Consider the following 12,975-nt stretch of genomic DNA (forward strand, 5'->3'; position numbering starts at 1 on the left):
TATACGTATATATATATATATATATATATACAGAATAAATGTGCAGTTAGATAGTAAACACAGAAGTTAATATTTCTTGAGCATCTAGTAGGCCATGCTCTAATGAATCGTCCTAAGAGTTCTGTTGTTAGTGTTCTATTGTCCTAACAGTGGGCTATTCTCCCAATTTTATTCATACATACAGGGAGCTGAAGTGACTTGCTCCGGGTCACACAGTTCTGAGGCAGTGGAATTGAGATGTGGATCTAGACAGCTGGCTGCAGGGAAGGAGACCGAGCACTACTTATTCGTTGCCATTACTCACTCAGGGCTTGTCTCTCAAGCCCAAATTTAAACAAATCCCTATCTTAGGTACCTGGAATTTTGAAAGCCTGGTGGCAAAGGAAAGCGTTTGATGGTTTTCCTTTTGATTTTAACTATCAAAAAAAAAAAAAAAGTACAGTTCTCAGATTATTTGGAAGATGAAAGAAGAGCAAACAAATCAAGAGTGAATTAAGAGTGGGTTTTCCCCGGGGCGCTTGGGTAGCTCTGTCAGTAGAGTGTCCCACTCTTAACCTTGTTCAGGTCTTGATCTCATGGCTGTGAGTTCGAGCTCTGCACTGGGCTCCACACTCAGCATGGAGCCTACTTAAAAAAAATATGAAGCAGAGTTTCCCTCTCTCAACTCTAACCATTGTTCTCTCCCAAAGAGCAATCTGGACTTTGGGGAATTATCTTTTCAAACTTTTAAATTCCTGGTCTTGGGAATGAAGGAGGAGGAGGAAGAAGAGGAGGAGGAGGAAGAGGGGAAACAATATAAAGACGCTTTCAAAGCTGAATAGGTAGCACCAGCCCAGCAGCCAGCAGAGAACTGCTGGGGCGACCCGCTGGAGGCCTCCAGAGTGTGGGAGAGTGCTTTCTGGAAGAAGGACACGGGAATGCTTTCAGCATCCTGGGATAAAAGACTTGAGAAGAAAGGAGCCTCTCAGTGAATGGTGCTCAAAACAGGGGAATGGCTGGACACAGGGGAAACCCTCTCCATAAAAAGCCGAAAAAAGCGCCTTTTTTGTTGATCCCCTCTCTGGGAAGCACAGCTCCCCCTTCCTCCTTGACCCCTCCCCAGCTCATCTCATTGGGCTCAGAGAAAAGGCTTCTTGTTGTAATCCCATCTGCCTGCTGCTCATCGACATTCTTTTATCTCTGCCCAGGGCCTGGCAGTTGGGCTGGGGTTTCAGCTGCCAGAGATTTTGGGTTTCACATTGAATATTCCCAAGAAGGGCATCCGAGAAATGTCAGTTTACATCAAAATTGCCTGCACTAACGAATAGCCAGAAAGTTTTCTTTCCCCAGCAAGGTCAGGAAATAATTCTCTTTTCAAGATCATGCCAATACAAACTCCCATCCGCATTTGGGATATTTGATTTAAAGGGACAGAGGACCACTTTAGTTTTACACTAAAAGAAAAAAAAATCCCAGAAAAAAAAGGTCAATTTAAAAATGGAATTAAAGATGGAAAATTTAGTCATGTTTCCTCCTTCATGGTGTTTGTTGTGACTGTGAATACAGCACCCCAGCAAATTCTTAAGAACAGGGTTTGTGGCCTATGGTCAGAGGGAGGAATTTGCAGGGAAGTTAAAGGATCACCAGAAGACAGAGGGAACAAATCACCAATGGGTAACAGCTTTCGTGGTTGGTAAGTAAAAAGATCAGGGGAGTGTGGATGGAGCTAAGAGGATAAAGGAGAAAGAGAGGAACCTCTTAGAGGAATTACACTGACCTTATAGAATGCACAAGAGAAATTGGGAGGAAATTTAATTTTTTTTTTAATCCTGTAGGAAATCTCTGCTCAATATGATCATTATCCCAAAGGTAACACTGGATTCTTGAGGTCACACAGGGGAAAATTCAGGCACAGGGCTGGGGCAGGACTGTCTGGGCTTTGCATAAGGGTGTCCGCACTCAACACTGCAGCTCATTAGTTCCAAGCCTGAGTCCTGAGCAGGGACCTGGCCCTCCTCTGCCAACCCTGTTTGCTGCCTGCCCCCTTCCACTGTTTCCTTTGTTAGCTAGATTTTTCTGTGAGGTGGGTCTGGGAAGCAGGAGGGCAGGGTGGGGAGGACTGGGGATCAGAGGATGTGTGTGTGTGTGTGAAGTCAACAGCGAACTGACCTCTGTGGCTGGGTGCGGCCATCCTAACTGCAGTGGAGGGTGATGGCTTGGAGTTGACCACAAAGATTCTGTAAAGTTTTGAAGCCCTTGGCAGCCTTTTCTCCACTCCCAATTTTTTTCTCCTTCCTTTGTGGAGCATAAGCAAATACATTCAGGTCAGATTATTTTCCCTTTTCAGCAAGAGCACTAATCCCCGGAGCTAGCTAGGTCTTTCTAGAATAAAAATGAGATGCTAAGAGTCTAGCTGGAAATCCTTCATAGATCAGCCATTGTCCTCAGGGTGAGGTGCAATCCTCACTGTGGCTCAAATGTAGCGGGGCTGTTTAAATTATCATCCAAACAAGGACATTTCTGAATGTGGAGGTGAGTGCCTTGAAAATGCCAGGGCCAAGGCTACGTGCAGAGGCTGTCCCAGGTGCAGAAAGACATGCTGTCACTGACTCAATAATTCATGCACTGTTGCCATGGCCATTGCCATCACCACCCTTGCCCACACCTCCCTCCTCGGTCTTCTCCCTCCCTCTCTACTCTCTGCTACGTTGTGCAGGATTCTTTGGTGTCCCATGGCCCTGTCTCACTCCAGGACCTTGCTACCTCCTGCCTGGAACACCCTTTTGTGTCCATCTCTCTGGATGGTGTCCATTTATCTTTCCCTGAGTCCTTCTCTGCCCAAGGAGACTCTCCGTGACTCTCACGACCATACTGGGGCCCACTCCCACATCCCCAGAAACCATGGGTGACAGCCAAAATAGGTAATCATGGCTGGGTACCATGAATGGGTGGCACCGACAAATGGATGGATGGATGAATTAACAATAATCACCCTTTGTCTTAGCTAAGGCTGCCATAACAAAATAGTATACCAGATGGGCTTAAGCAATAGAAATGGATTTTCTCACAGTTCTGGAGGCTGGAAGTTCCAGAGGTCAGGGTGCCAGAATGGGTTCAGGTGAGACCTTTCTTCCTGGCTTATGGATGGCTGCCTTCTCACTGCATCCCACGTGACAAAGAAAGGGGGAGCAAGCTGTCTAGTGTCTTCTTATAAGGGCATGAATCCCATCATTGGGGTTGTCCTCATGACCTCACCTAAACCTAATTCCCTCCCAGAGGCCCCATCTCCAAATATCTTACAAGGGGGGTTAGGCTTCAACATGTGAGTTTTGGGGGGGCACAATTCAGCCCACAGCTTTTTAAAAGCTATTTATTTTGAAATATTTATAGATTCTGAAGAAGTTGCAAAAATAATATAGAGAGGCCCTTCACTATATGGTAACATTTATATAACCATAGTATGGTATCAAAACCAAGACATTGTTATTGATATTATCCATAGAACTTATTCAGATTTCACCAGTTTTATATACACTTTATATCTGCGGGATGTGTATGTGTGTGTGTGTGCATGCGTGTAGCTCTATGCAATTATTTCACATGTGCAGATTCATATAACTCCTACCACAATCAAAGCACCACAAAGACCTCTTGTGCATTTTAGAGTAAGACTTAATCCATCTCATGGCCACTACCCTGTCCCCAACCCTTGAGAGTAAGAATTTGTTTTCCATCTCTGTAATTTTGTCATTTCTAGCAAGTAGTATCAGTGGAACCATACAGTATGTAATGTGTGTTTTAAAACCACATGGTTGGGGGCACTTGACGGGATGAGCACTGGGTGTTATGCTATATGCTGGCAAATTGAACCCCAATAAAAAAATTAAAAAAAAAACAACCACACAGTATATAGCCTGAATTTTATTTTATTTTATTTTATATATTTTTTAAAAGATTTTATTTATTTTTTCATGATAGACTCAGAGAGAGAGAGAGAAAGAGAGAGAGGCAGAGACCCAGGCAGAGGGAGAAGCAGGCTCCCTGCAGGGAGCCCGACGTGGGACATGGGATTCGATCCCCAGTCTCCAGGATCGCACCTCAGGCCAAAGGCAGGCACCAAACCACTGTGCCATTTAGGGATCCCTGTAGCCTGAATTTTAAAAATAGTTCATGTGGTATTTTCTCTGATGTGGCTGCTACTACCTACATGTGTCCCTTCTGGGTCATGACCTGACAAAGGAAACTGGATTGATGTTCTTCCAACAACTTCCCCATTACATTGGTAGTCCTAAGGGACCTGGTGGGCTTTGTTTCGGCCTGGGTGCTATCTGCCCATTTAGTGTGTGTGAGGATGCCAGAGCTTCCCATGTGGTCCGAGAAGCCCTGCCTCAGGCACTGACAACAGTGACCTCTCTGAAGCTCCTTGTCTTGCTATCTGCATCCCAGCCTCAGAGACACAGGCCACGTGGAAGCACATGTGAGCTGCCCTACCCCTCATACCCTCCTTTTTAGGGGTTGCGCATTTCTGGGGGACATAAAAAACTTACACCACTCACTAACCAGTCCAGAAGTATTTCAGCATTTCAACAATCTTTATTACTACTGGTATTTCCTTATTAAATATCACCCTTTCAATGTCCTGTTCAATGTCTGCCTTCTCATCTCCTGGAAGTCAGATGCCTTCTTGTAATTGTTGTAGGCCAGCACCTAGCTCTGAGTCAGCTCACAGCAGGCACGCATAGCACGTTTGCTGAATGAGTAGGTAGGAATCTGGTTTGTGGGTAGCTTGTTAAATCTAACCTGATTTCTCTTAAGAAACTATTCATTCCTTTCCCCAAAGATGTTTTCCTCCTCTGCTAGATTTTTTTTTTTTAATCACAAAAGAAGCGAATGTGTCAGCAGCTGCTAGTCTAAATGGCCTGGTTATGGTGCTCACAATGTCTCCTACCCTCCTGACTATTTTGAAATAAGCACAGGAAATTACGTAAATTGGCAGTTGGTGTCCAATAGTTGGGATTGGGAGGTACGCTTACTTGCTTTCCCAATTTCTGTTCCCCTACCACGTGAACACATGGAGCTGTGACCTTCCATATGGTTTTAATGCACGTCAGAGATAAGTGTTCCAACAAGCTAGAAGCAACAGGTTGAGTGTTTTTCCTCCCTTATTTCATCTGAAGCTGCTTCAAGCAGGCTGTGGACCCGAGGGAGATACAAAACTAGCTCCCATGGCACTGGACCTTCACAGAAAGTTCAGGACTCCGACCTTGTTAGTCATTTATTCTGGAAATCTTCACTGACTTGCAGGACTGGGTTAGGTGAACCCCTTGCCCCCAGCATCCTGAGTTGACCTCTCATGGCCCTGACTATACTCTACTGGAATTGACTGTTTTCTGGTCTGTTACACACATCGGACTGTAAGTCTGAGGGGGCTACTGCCTTATTTGTTTTCTCCCCTACCTTGTCCCAGCATCTGGCTTGGTATCTGATGATCCAGAATAGGGGCTTGGTACTTATTTTTTAGATGAATGAATGAGAAGGGAAGCAAGAGTATTAACCAGAATTTTATGACAGCCACAAAGTCATCTGGACTTTTGGCATCCGTGTATGCTCTGGTTCTTATTGCAACAATCACCAGAGACCTTGTCATTAATCCTACAATTCAGTGGCTCTCAACTTTGTGTGTGCATTAGAATTACCCAGAGGATTTGTTAAAATACAGGTTGATGGGCCCTATATCCACAGTTTCTGATTCAGTTTATCCAAGGTAGGGCTTGAGATCAACATTCCTACCCCATTTTCAGGGGATGCTGATATTGCTGTGCTGTGACCCCAGTTTAAGAACCAGTGTGACAATAAGTAGAGGGATTGCATTATAAGTGCATTTATTTTAACATTCAGATTTATGGGGAGATTTAAAGATTTATTTATTTGAGAGAGAGAGAGAGATCAGGGAGAAGGGACAGAGGAAGAGGGAGAAAGAGAGCGGACTCCCCCCGAGGGCAGAATCAGATGCAGAGGTCCATTTCACCACCCAGAGATCATAACCTGAGCTGAAATCAAGAGCCTGATGCCCAACCGACTGAGCCACCCAGGCGCTCCTATGGGGGGATTTAAAAAAAATGACAGTGTTACTGCTCATGTTGTAAAATCAGCACTATTAATTATAGTGTGATTTAAGGAACTTAGGAATCTGTAGCTTTGATTTTGTGGGAGAAAAATAGATGGGCTTTTCAACAACATGAATTCCATATTTGAAAGGTATGTGAAAGAAAGATCATGGGCTCTGGAGCCAGTGACACTTGACTCTGGATTTCATTTCATTACTGACTGGCAAGAACTGGGGCAAGTTATTTGCTGTCTTAGGTTCTCAGAATCTGTTAGATGGGAACAGTAAAATACTTTTCACAGTTGCTAGCAGAAACAGTAAAAAATTAAAAGTATCTCTTCCTAGTCAAAGATGAATTGGTTTATGAGATCAAAGAAGTGAATTTCTATAGTACGGAAATAGTGTTTTCTGAAACTATTCAGCACCTGAATTTTAGGTAACAAAGACTTTGTAGAAACATTTGTGTCAGTGTTACTGAGCTTAGCTAGTAAGAGTTTGAATAGAGAGGGATATTGTACAAGTAAAGTGACTTGTTACAAAGTAGGTGCTCGATAAATGATGGTATAATAGAAAAACAGAATGTAAGAAAACCATGTGAGCATAAGAATGGTGGATAAATCCTACGGGGATGATCCTCATTACCTGTGTATTCATTATTTGAGAACCTGTAGGTAGCAGTTGTGAAGGGAAGCTGGGATCATGGTAATGTGGAAAATATTCACCAATGACATGACTATTTCAAAGTTTTACCAAAACCCTTCCTTGTTTAGCATCTGGTTTGCTCAGCAGGTCACAGTCTTAGTTGGTTCCCCGGTCTTGCTGTCCATTGGATGCACACCCAGCCAACAAACAATCCCTATAAAAGCCAACTTGAAAGTAAACAGGAAATCTTACGATGGCACAAGATTTCACATAGTTGATGAAATGACATTGGAGAACTATTGCAGTGACATGGAAACAGGGATATAGCAGAGTCAGATAAATTTACACCTGAAGAAGAGAAAATCCAGAAGGATGAGATTATAACAGTTTCAAAAGAAAGTCATTTGTCTACGAAAAGGATAGTGGGAACCCTGAGAAAAGTGATGAAGCCTGGTTTTGCACAGTTGACTCTTTCTGATAAAACTACTGAAACCAAATAGGGAGGGATGATATTGTATTGGGATAGCACATATTTTGTCAGAAATGTTGTGCTAAAAACCTGCACAAGTCTTACTTTTTCTAAGAATTAGTATCCCTTACAATTATGACCCAATTAAGGGTGACAAACTACAGCTCAATGGCCAAATCTAGCCAGCCACCAGATTTCGTAAATAAATCTCTATTGGAACCAGCTATGCTCATTCATTTACTTCCTGTCCGTGCCACTTTTATACCACACTTGGAGACTTCTGTAGTTACAGCAGAGATTTTATTGACCACAAAGCCAGAAATTACTATCTGGCCCTTTACAGAAAAAGTTTGTTGACTCCTGACCTAACTTAAAAAAAATAAACTTTTCTTCTTTATTAAAAATGTTTTTTGAAGATCTAGTTCTTTTTTTTTTTTTTAAGATTGATTTATTTATTTGAGAGAGAGAGGGAGGGGCAGAAACAAAGGGACAGAGAGTCTCAAGTGATTTCTGTGCTGAGCAAGAAGCCTGATGCGGGGCTCCATCTCATGACCCTGAGACCATGACCTGAGCTGAAACCAAGAGTTGGATACTTAACTATCTGCGCCGCATAGGCGCCCCTAACAGCTCTAGTTCAAATAAAAGTTTTATCCTCCATTATTTACACTTGTATTTTGATTTTCATTTAAAGCTGATTTATTCTAGATGATGCCTGCCCTTCTCACCCTCCCCAAATTATCTTTAGGTGATGAGTCCTCCCTGCAATTCAAGACAAAACATGACTGTTCATAATGATGAATTATTGCTGGTTCTCAATTTAAGAATGCAGGGAACCAGACTAACTATTTGAATCCTGGTACTGCTACTTCTTAGCTGTGAGTGCAGGCAAACTAGTTAACCTCTTTGGGCCTCAGGTTCCTCCTCTGTCAAATGGGGATGACAGTATTGACCTTGCCCAGTTAGTGAACTAAGACAAGATAATGAAGATCAGGTTATCCTAGTTGCTGATGCACAGTATACACACTCAGTGTTGTAACTTCTGTTTTCCTGATGTCTGCTTGGCTTGGAGTGGTAGCTTACACCACTTGCATTCAGGGCCCTACGTTCCCCTGGGCATTTCCTGAGTTGCTCACTCTAAGGCCCTTGTCTACCACTATGGTTGATAAAGTCTTACTTTACCAAACTAACCAGGCTGCTCTGTTTAAAATGTCAGGGATGTGTTAAGAACTGATTTTCACTGTTAAAGGTGTTTCTTTTCGTGGGTTGATGTCACAAGTATGTGACACATAGCAGCAGTGAGAAAAGTTTCATAGTGTCCAATATCAGCAAGGAGATGCAGTCCAACCAGTGCACATATAAATGTTCCCAGATGTTCTGACTTCCAGAGGGGTGGTGTGTTGTCATCGGGGACAGTGGATAAACATGAACACGATAGTAGCATGGCGGTGATTGTAAAGAGGGTGGTAATCAGCCGGCCAGGGGAGAGCAGCTGATTTCCTGACTAGATCATGGGGGAGGAACAATATTGGCTTCAGCCCCCCAGACCATGTCCCAGCTCCTAATACTCACAGGAACAGGTCTCATTAAGCTTCTCTGATACGCAGCTTCTAAATTAGCCCCAATGATCCTGCCTCTTTGGATTCATGCCACCTATAATCCCCTGCCCTCCATCAGGTATGGACTGGACCTCATGACTCTCTGCTATCTGATGGAATGTTACTTCTGAGATTAAGTTACAAATAATTCTAACTTCTACCTTACTAGCAGATTCTCTTATTGCTATTCCAACTTGCTCTTTTTCATGAAACAAGCTGCCTGCCGTTGAGAGAGACCCAGATGCCAAGGGACTAAAACCCAATGATCCTCAGTAAATCTGCCAACAACCATGGAAATAGATTCTTCCCCAGTCAAGATTTCAGATGAACCTCTAGTCATGACTGTCATCTTTTTTTTTTTTCATGATTTTCATCGTGATTCTAGCTGATGAGTGACCCTGAAGCAGAGAACCCGACTGAGATTCCTGACCTGTGCAAACTGTGAGATAATAAATGTGGGTTGTTTTAAGCCACCACATGTTGGGGTAATTTGTTATGCAGCAATATGTAACTAATACAGATTTCTTCCTTAGTGTTAAAAAGTAGAGGAAAGGCCCACATTCCTGCTGAGGGTTGGTGTTCAATTAGATTCTCACTGACTTGATTTTCTCTCAGTTATTATTCTAATGTTGTGCTATATCGCAGGACAGCACACTGCTGATAGATGAGTCTGCTTAACACAACCTCTGATACTGCCAGACACATATTTAAAAACCTTTCCTGGCTCACATTGCCTCAAGGAAAGAAACTCAGCTTTTCCATTTGGTGAGCAAGGCTTGCTTGGACGTTTATTGTCCACCAGCTGCTAGAACAATCTTCCTAAAACACCAATTAGTACATGTTACTCTTGTACTTAAAAGTCTTTTATTGGAGTCCGGCTACCAACCAGATTAAATTTGTGCCCCACAGCATGGCACTCAGATCTTGCCATGATCTGGCTCCCCTGCCCTCCTGCCTCACACTTCATATTTCCACAACACAGAAGAGCTTGTCCTATGCACCTCATCTGTGTCTTTGAGACATAGGCTTTCTCTTGTCCTCCACTGCCATATTCTTTCTTACATTGTCCAAATCCCTTTCTCTGGAAAATTCATACTTGAAGATTCAGCTCAGATCCTCACATAATGAAAAGGAAAAATAAAGAACTCAAAACACAGTCATGTGTTTGGATCAACATAGACCATCTCTGGAAGGATTCAGAGGAAACCGGTGACACTGATTGTCTCTGGGGAGTGGGATTGGCTGGGCATGAGGGGCAAAGGTTGGGAGAGAGAATTTTCACTGTAAACCCTTTTTTACTTTTGTATTTTTTGACATATGAATATATAGACCTATTCAAACACTAAATAAAACAATTACAGTCAAGGAAAAAAAGTTAATTTTTGGACTTACCTTTGCTGGGAAGCCTTTTCTGACTGTTACATGCTGAGGAGATTGTGTGATGACTTTTATATATGTCAACCCCTTTAGTGTCTGAGGTTGTAGAGATCTGGGATCACCCCTTACTCACCCCTCAAAATATCTGAGGAATAAAAAGCTACAGTTCCTCAGCACTCTTCAGCCAGACTTGCTCTCTGACTCATTCTCTAGGTCCCTACTTAGACAGGCATTCCCTGACCACCTAATCTGGTTAGGCACCCCTGCTGGTCTCTATTGCAACACCATGCATTCTTGCATGGCACATACTGTTGTGACATGTCATGTCATGTCATTTTATTTATTCTAGAGAGAAAGAGAGACAGAATGAGAGGGAGGGGGAGGGGGAGAGGGAGAGTTTCAAGCAGACTCCACAATGAGTGTGGAGGCAGTTGCAGGACTTGATCCCAGGACCCTGAGATCATGACCTGAGCTGAAACCAAGAGTCAGACACTTAACCAACTGCACCAGCCAGGTGCCCTTATTGTGACTTTTATGTGTTGGCTTGTCTGTCTCCTCCTGAACTATGAGCTCCTTGAAGGCAGGGACTATGGCTACCTAGTTTTCTACTATTTTTGCAATGTCTTGAGCAATGTCTGTCACACACTGGGTAAATACTATAGGAAATATGATTTACTGACTGAGTAAAGAGACCAATGAAAGAATACCACTTTGTCTCCATCAGAGTGACTATCTGAATGTCTAATAGGCTCTCAAAACTATTTGTTGAATAAATGAATAATGTAAAAGAGGACATTTAATCACAATAATACTGATAAATGAAAGGAACTCATTACATGTTTCTCTCAATCTTTTAATATCAGCTCATGGAAAAGAATAGCTTCCTTCAGCTCCATTTAAATTATTCAGAATAAAGGAAAGGAAGCAGGCTCTCAAGGGACAGGCTAGAATATCCTTGTCCGATTGTGTACGTGTGTGTGTGTGTGTGTGTGTGTGTGTGTGTGTATGTGAGGAGGGGGGGAGATACATCAGCTTAGGTTTAACTCTAGGTGAAGCTGCTGTCCATAGACGGGGGGCGGGGGGGGGGGAGGGGGGGAAGGGGAATGGACTAGTTCTATGGCACTCTGTACAAACATGCTGCCAAGTGGACCATGAAATCTGTTTTACCTCAAAACCAGCAGTTAAAATTAAAATTGCATATATGGTCTTTAAAGCAACACTGTTTTGGATTATAAAACTGATGCATGCATTGCAAAGAATTTCAAAGCTAAAGAAAATGTAAATAAGAAAATAAAAGGTACCCTAATCTCACCATCATAGTGGCCTATTTTTTCTTATATGTGTTTTAGATACATTCTCTCCCTCCCCTGCTTCCTTTCTCCCTCCACTCTTCCTTCTCTTTAACACATTTTGATCCCTTTATATTCTGTCCTGAATATTATCTGCCAACATTAAATGTGTTTTGACAATAACATTTGAAAGAACTGTATATTATTCCAGTGAATTTACCCCAATCGCTTATATCAGTTGTTTTCTTTTTATTGCTACTATCTCTTTTTTTTTAATTTTTTTTTTAATTTTTATTTATTTATGATAGTCAGAGAGAGAGAGAGGCAGAGACATAGGCAGAGGGAGAAGCAGGCTCCATGCACCGGGAGCCCGACGTGGGATTCGATCCAGGGTCTCCAGGATTGCGCCCTGGGCCAAAGGCAGGCGCTAAACCACTGCGCCACCCTGGGATCCCTACTATCTCTTTTTTTAAAAAAAGATTTTATTTATTCATTCATGAGAGACACAGAGGGAGAGAGAGAGAGGCAGACACAGGCAGAGGGAGAAGCAGGCTCCATGCAGGGAGCCCGATGCAGTACTCGATCCTGGATCCCCAGGATCATGCCCTGAGCCGAAGGCAGGTGCTAAACCACTGAGCCATCCAGGGATCCCCTTATTGCTACTATCATTCTACAGTTAACTAATATACAATTTGACAATAAATAAATTTGACTTTAACTTTGTGTTTCTTTTAACTAGATTTATAGAAGTGGCAATTATTGGCTAAAAGAGTACAGAATTTGAAAATAATGTTTACAGGTACAGTCAAATTAATTGTGACCCTTATTTCATTAACAGTTTTTTTTTAACTACACCCTCGCCATAGATTTTCACCAATATTTTTACATTGTTATTTTTTAATGCTTTTATATTTAATTAGAAAAATCCAATTAAAATATGTTTATCCTTTATATCTCTTCTTCCATAAATTTATTTTCCCCACTCATGTATCTCTTCTGGAGCTTAAATATTTAAAAATTCAATTAAACTTACATAATTATTAATTTTGTCTTTGTGCTTGATTAGACTTCCAATTAAAAGTAACATTTTTTAAAAAGTAACATTATGATATATAAAATCCTTTGATGGAAATCATCAGGCTGTAATAAACTACAAAAATAAAGATGTCATACTTTGGCAGCTCACTTACCTTCATTTCAGCTAATTTACAATTCCATTTGAACCCTTTGGAATTTTGAGTACCATTTTGAGAAATAGAAACAAAAGAATGGATTTGAGGAGCTTAAATCAGGATGAAAGATCCCACTCAGAGGCAGTGATGCTCAACAAAGTCACCTGGCAGGGCCTATACTTGGTGTGTTGGGCCTTCTTCCACATTCCTTGGTTAGGCCCAGAATTTGGATGTTACCAGGGATATCCTGCAACATAGGAATTCCTATTGACTTCCTTCTTTCGAGGACTCTGTGCTTTATCACCATACAACTGGCCTGATAGGGTGCACATGCCCCCAGTGAGAT

Source organism: Vulpes lagopus, chromosome 7 (genome assembly GCF_018345385.1).
Source record: "Vulpes lagopus strain Blue_001 chromosome 7, ASM1834538v1, whole genome shotgun sequence".
NCBI classification, from domain to species: domain Eukaryota; kingdom Metazoa; phylum Chordata; class Mammalia; order Carnivora; family Canidae; genus Vulpes; species Vulpes lagopus.